Raw genomic sequence first — 5,182 nt, 5'->3', positions numbered from 1 at the left:
GTGGGACACTGTAGCGTAAACAGTTGTGCTGTGCGGTAAAATACATTGAAGTTCATCGTAAAGAACCCCCCCACCCCACCCCCCCACCCCCACCCCCGCCCACACCAGTCGACGTGCCTGACCTCTCTCCTCTTGCTCTTCTCTGGTTCTAATTCTTCCCAAGACAAGTGCGACCCAAACCCCTGCCTCAACAACGGCGTGTGTGAGGCGAAGAACGGCAAGTTTAAATGTGACTGTCCCAAACCCTTCAAGGGAAAGAAGTGTCAGAGAGGTAAGCTTTGGATGGATGTGATGGAGTAAAAATTAAATTAAATTAAATTAAATATATATCTCCATAATGTTTGAGAAAAAGTTTTTTTTTTTTCTTTCTTGATTTGGCTCTGTAATCCCCTATTTTAGATCTGTAATTAAACAAGTAGCATGTGGTTAAAGTGCTCAGCCTTTTATTAAAGGATATTTTTATACATTTTGATTTCACCATGTATAAATTACTGCACTTTTTATACATAGTCCATTTCAGGTCACCATGACATTTGGGACAAATGGAGTCACAGGTGTTTCTGATTAATCAGGTGTGTTTGATTGCTTCCTTACTGCAGGTATAAGAGAGCTTTCGGTATCTAGCCTTGATTCTAGGCTTTCGATTGCTGTTATTGGCGTTTGTCAACATGAGGACCAGAGCTGTACCAATGACAGTCAAAGAAGCCATTACAAGGCTGAGAAATGCGAAGAAGAAAAAAAAAAAAAAGTAGAGAGCCGAAGCCAAGAATAAAATATGGCTTTGTCCCAAATGTTATGGAGCTCACTATATATATCAACAAAATAACGGGACAGGTAAAATAATTTTTAAAAAGGCATGACCCAGCGTTGTGCCCTGCGACAAATTGGCGGCCTGTCCAGGGTGCCTTTCGCCCAATGCACGCTGGGATAGGCTCCAGAACCCCCCTGCGACCCTGCTCAGGATAAGCGGGTATAGATAACGGATGGATGGATGGATGGACGGATGGATGACCCGGTGTTCGTTTGTTTTTTCAGCGGAGAAGATTTGTAAGAAAAACAGATGTGGACACGGTCTGTGCGTCCTGACGTCAAAGCCTCCGTACTACGAGTGCAAGTGCAAGGATCCGTTCCAGCTGCCGAACTGCAGAACAGGTGAGGACAGGTGCATTAACTGTCTTAACTACTGCTTGTATTTTTTCCATAAATTGCGTTGTTGCCGTTCTCGTTTGTGTTGGTGTTAATCAGTTTAACCTTCAGGGTCCAAGTTGAACTATGCGGTTGTTCCCTGCTCTTGGAACGGTACTTCTCTCTAGGGCAGGGGTGGGCAAACTTTTTGACTCGCGGGCCACAATGGGTTTTCAAATTTGACAGAGGGGCCGGGCCAGGTGCATTTGGAGGGAGTGTTTGGGCCGGATATACTAAAGCATTAAATGTAGTGTGTGCAAACCTCATAGCACAGTAAGAACACTACAACCCAATTTATTAACTGTCTTTCAAATGTGAAAAATAGCCCTTATCAATTAATAAATTTGTCTCAAGGAATATGCAAGATATGACATTTACATACTATTTCGCAGATACTGGGATGAGGAAATGTAAATAGATTCAAATAACACACGCACTGTGATTTATCAAGATTGCGTCTGTTTTTAATAAGTTTCAATTTAAGGTGCAAAGTTAAAGAAATCAACATTTATTGAAAAATGGAATCACTTTCAACATTCAAAACATATTATTACACAACGAAATACTCAAGCTCAATAATATCTACTTGTGTTAAACTCCGCAAAATCATAAATGGATTGTCTTGACCGCGCGCTCTACAAACTCGCTACGGAAGACCTCGCCTTCATGCGCAAACAGTACACGTGTATTGTTGCCAAGCACACAGACATGGGCTGTATTAAATATCCTACCTGTAGCTGAAAATTTAAATTAAGAGCGATGTGCGGCGTGTTAATTGAGCTACTGTACCGGTGCTGTGCGTAAATACGCATTGCTCTTAATTAAAAGACGCACTTCCAAACTTTCCAAATGCATTTTTTCAAAACACAGAAGAAAAACTCACCATTTCAGTGGGAACAGTGTTGTTGGTCTCCCTTTTTTGCCAGTGCATCAAAGTCTGGAGTTAGTTTTGTTGTGGCAATTCTCAGGACAGATCTGAGGTGTTGGTCAGTTAACTTGGATCTGTGATGGGCTTTGTTGATTTTCATGACGCTAAACGTCTGTTCACACACGTAAGTCGAGCCAAACAACACCAGCATCTTCTGCGCCGTCCTCCGGAGGTTTGGAAACGCGGTCTCGTTAAGTGAAGCGTAAAAGTCATTCAGTTTAAGAGACTTGAACTTCTCCTTTGAGACGGAGTCAGACTGAAGATCGATCAGTTCTAATTGCAGCTCCTGCGGTGCTAATTCGGGGTCTTGTGACAGGGGACAGGACACCAGTTGAAGTGACTTGTCAATTTTTCAAAATCACAGAACCGACGGCAAAATTCTCTGTGCAGATCGTCCAGCGATTTGCAGTATTTCTTCGCATTTCGGGCGGCCTCTTTCTGCACGGCTAGTGTGGGGAAATGTGCGAAAGATTTGTTTGACATTTGCCTGGAGAATAAAACCAGCTTGGATTTGAAGGCTCTCACATTTGTGTACATGTCGTGCGCAAACTGATCTTTACCCTGTAGCTTCACGCTCAGCTCATTCATGTGTGAAAATATGTCCACAGCAAACGCAAAGTCACAAAGCCAGTTTGTGTCGCTCAGCTCGGGAAATTCTTCGGATTTCCCCATTAAATTAAAAAATGAGCGAATCTCGTCTTTGAGCTCCCAGACTCGTTGAAACACTTTCCCCAAACTTAACCAGCGAACGCGAGAGTGGTAAAGAAGGTCCTGGTGATCCGCATTAGTTTCTTCCAGAAACGTAATGAACTGACGATGATTAAGTCCCTTTGCTCGTATGAAGTTAACAAGTTTTACAACTGGATCCACGACGTGATTAAGCTGCAATACAGACTTACACAGAGACTCCTGATGAATGATGCAGTGAAGTAAAATAACATTCTGGTCAGGGTTTTCTTCTTTCACTTTATCCTGGATTCTTTTCAGCAGCCCGATGTTTTTTCCAGTTAAATTTGGCGATCCATCCGTGGTGACATTGGCAAGTTTACTCCAAGGTAGCTTCATTCTCTCGATGACAGCAGACACCTGTTCATATAATCCTCTCCTCGCGTTTTCCCTTTCAGTGATTCCATGCTCAAAAGCTCTTCCGTTATCTCAAAACTGTCGTTAATCCCTCGGATAAAAATTAGGAGCTGAGCAGTGTCTTTTATGTCGTTACTTTCATCCAGTGCTAGTGAATATAACTTAAAGGACTCCGCCTTTTTGTTTAACTCGCTGACTATATCTTCGTCAATCAGTTCCACGCGACGAGTCACTGTCCTGCGTGCTAAACTAATTTTTTCAAACTTGGCTTTGCTCTCCGGACACAAGAGACCTGCTGTCTCTACCATGCACTCTTTCAAAAACTCGCCTTCGGAGAAAGGCTTGCTAGCCATTGCTAATTTGAATGCCAGCAAATAACTTGCCTTGGTACTTGACTCTTGAATTGCAGTTTGTCGGTGAAAAAAGTTCTGTTGATTCTGTAAATTAGCTGCCAACCTCTGAGCAGTAGCCGCCCGTTCTTGTGTTGACTGCTTGCTAGCATAGTTTGCATGTTTCGTGGCAAAGTGACGGCTGATATTGTACTCTTTGAAAACCGCAACAGCTTCTTGGCATATCAGACATACAGCCTTTGATCGGACTTCAGTGAAGAAGTATTTTGTTGTCCACTCCTTATTAAACACTCGGCATTCGCTGTCCACTTTCCTTCTCTTTGGTCCGCTCATTTTTACAGAAGGGCTTAATGGTGACGTGAAACGAAGTGAAAATTAAAGTGAAATAAAGAGAAATACGCGCCACTCCAACAACGGTCAATGTGTTTCGAGTGCGCCATCTATTGGGGAAAGGTGGGCATTGCAGGGAAAGGGGAAAAAAGAAGGTTTTTACTATAATTTGGACAAGTTCGGCGGGCCGGATTAAAAAGCCTAACGGGCCGTACGTGGCCCGCGGGCCGTAGTTTGCCCATGTCTGCTCTAGGGGTTTCGTCATACTTGTTCCTGGTTATGGTTATACACTTTGTTGTACGTCGCTCTGGATAAGAGCGTCTGCCGAATGCCTGTAATGTAATGTAATGTAATGACAGCGTGCGTCCCCGCTTCAGTCAGCACAGAGGCCCATTCTACCTGTGCCACACCCCCATGTCCCACTCCTCCTGCTAAACCCTCCAGCCAGGGGTGCACTGTCCACCACACTGCTCCTACCCCAGTGCCTTAGGGCAGGGACGCCCAAACATGCCCCGCAAAGCCAGTAGTGCTGCTGGTTTTCTTTTCTACCTGATAGATATTTGATCCATTAAGGCCACAGATTGGCCACAGATTGAACTCACCTGGTGACCCAAGATTAAATAAGTCTTTTTTTAATGGGGAGTCTGAATTTTCCATAGGTATGAGTGTGGGAGAGAATGGTGTGTGTGTGTGCCCTGCGATATATTGGCAACCTGTCCAGGATGTAATCCTGTCTCTTGCTGGATGCATGCTGGGATAGGTTCCAACCCCCCTGTTGATGTGTTACGTTTTAAACATCATTAAAATGTGTGTTCTTCCAAACTGCGCTGGAATATTATGTGTTTTTAACCCTGCAAGCGCTATGTGTATTGTGTTTTTTACACTGTCTGTGTTGTGTGTTTTTTTTACACTGAAAATGTTGTGTGTTTTGTTAATGTAGTGTCGGTGTGCAAGCCCAGCCCCTGTAAAAACGGGGGGTCATGCATCCCAGACGAGAATAAATTTAAGTGTGCCTGTCCAGACACCTTCAGCGGAAAGTTCTGTCATGTTGGTAAATATTTTATATTTTTTATTTTATTGTATAAAACCCTTTAACCTATGAAGGTGTAAGACCACAAATACTTTAATAGAATGTTCTTAACTGAATATTCTGGTGCAACAATCATACTGCTAATTGAATGCAATTGAGTTCTAGTACACCGACATAGTTCCATCAGAACCTGGGCTCTCACGAGACTCTGACGACGCCCACATATCTGTCTCCCCAGGGCCGGATGACTGTTACAAGGACAATGGGGAGTCCTAT

General features: G+C 43.5%; 1 long non-coding RNA gene across 1 annotated transcript; it reads left to right on the top strand.

Moving 5' to 3' along the window:
• The first annotated feature begins 137 nt into the window (after window positions 1–137).
• Window positions 138–5,182, top strand: LOC135246709 (uncharacterized). Its single transcript, XR_010327867.1, has 4 exons — window positions 138–271; window positions 1,036–1,152; window positions 4,817–4,927; window positions 5,145–5,182. It is a non-coding gene; the product is annotated as an uncharacterized LOC135246709 (long non-coding RNA).

Source organism: Anguilla rostrata, unplaced genomic scaffold (genome assembly GCF_018555375.3).
Source record: "Anguilla rostrata isolate EN2019 unplaced genomic scaffold, ASM1855537v3 scaf0772, whole genome shotgun sequence".
Classification (NCBI taxonomy): domain Eukaryota; kingdom Metazoa; phylum Chordata; class Actinopteri; order Anguilliformes; family Anguillidae; genus Anguilla; species Anguilla rostrata.
This window is presented reverse-complemented; position numbering and strand designations above follow the sequence as displayed.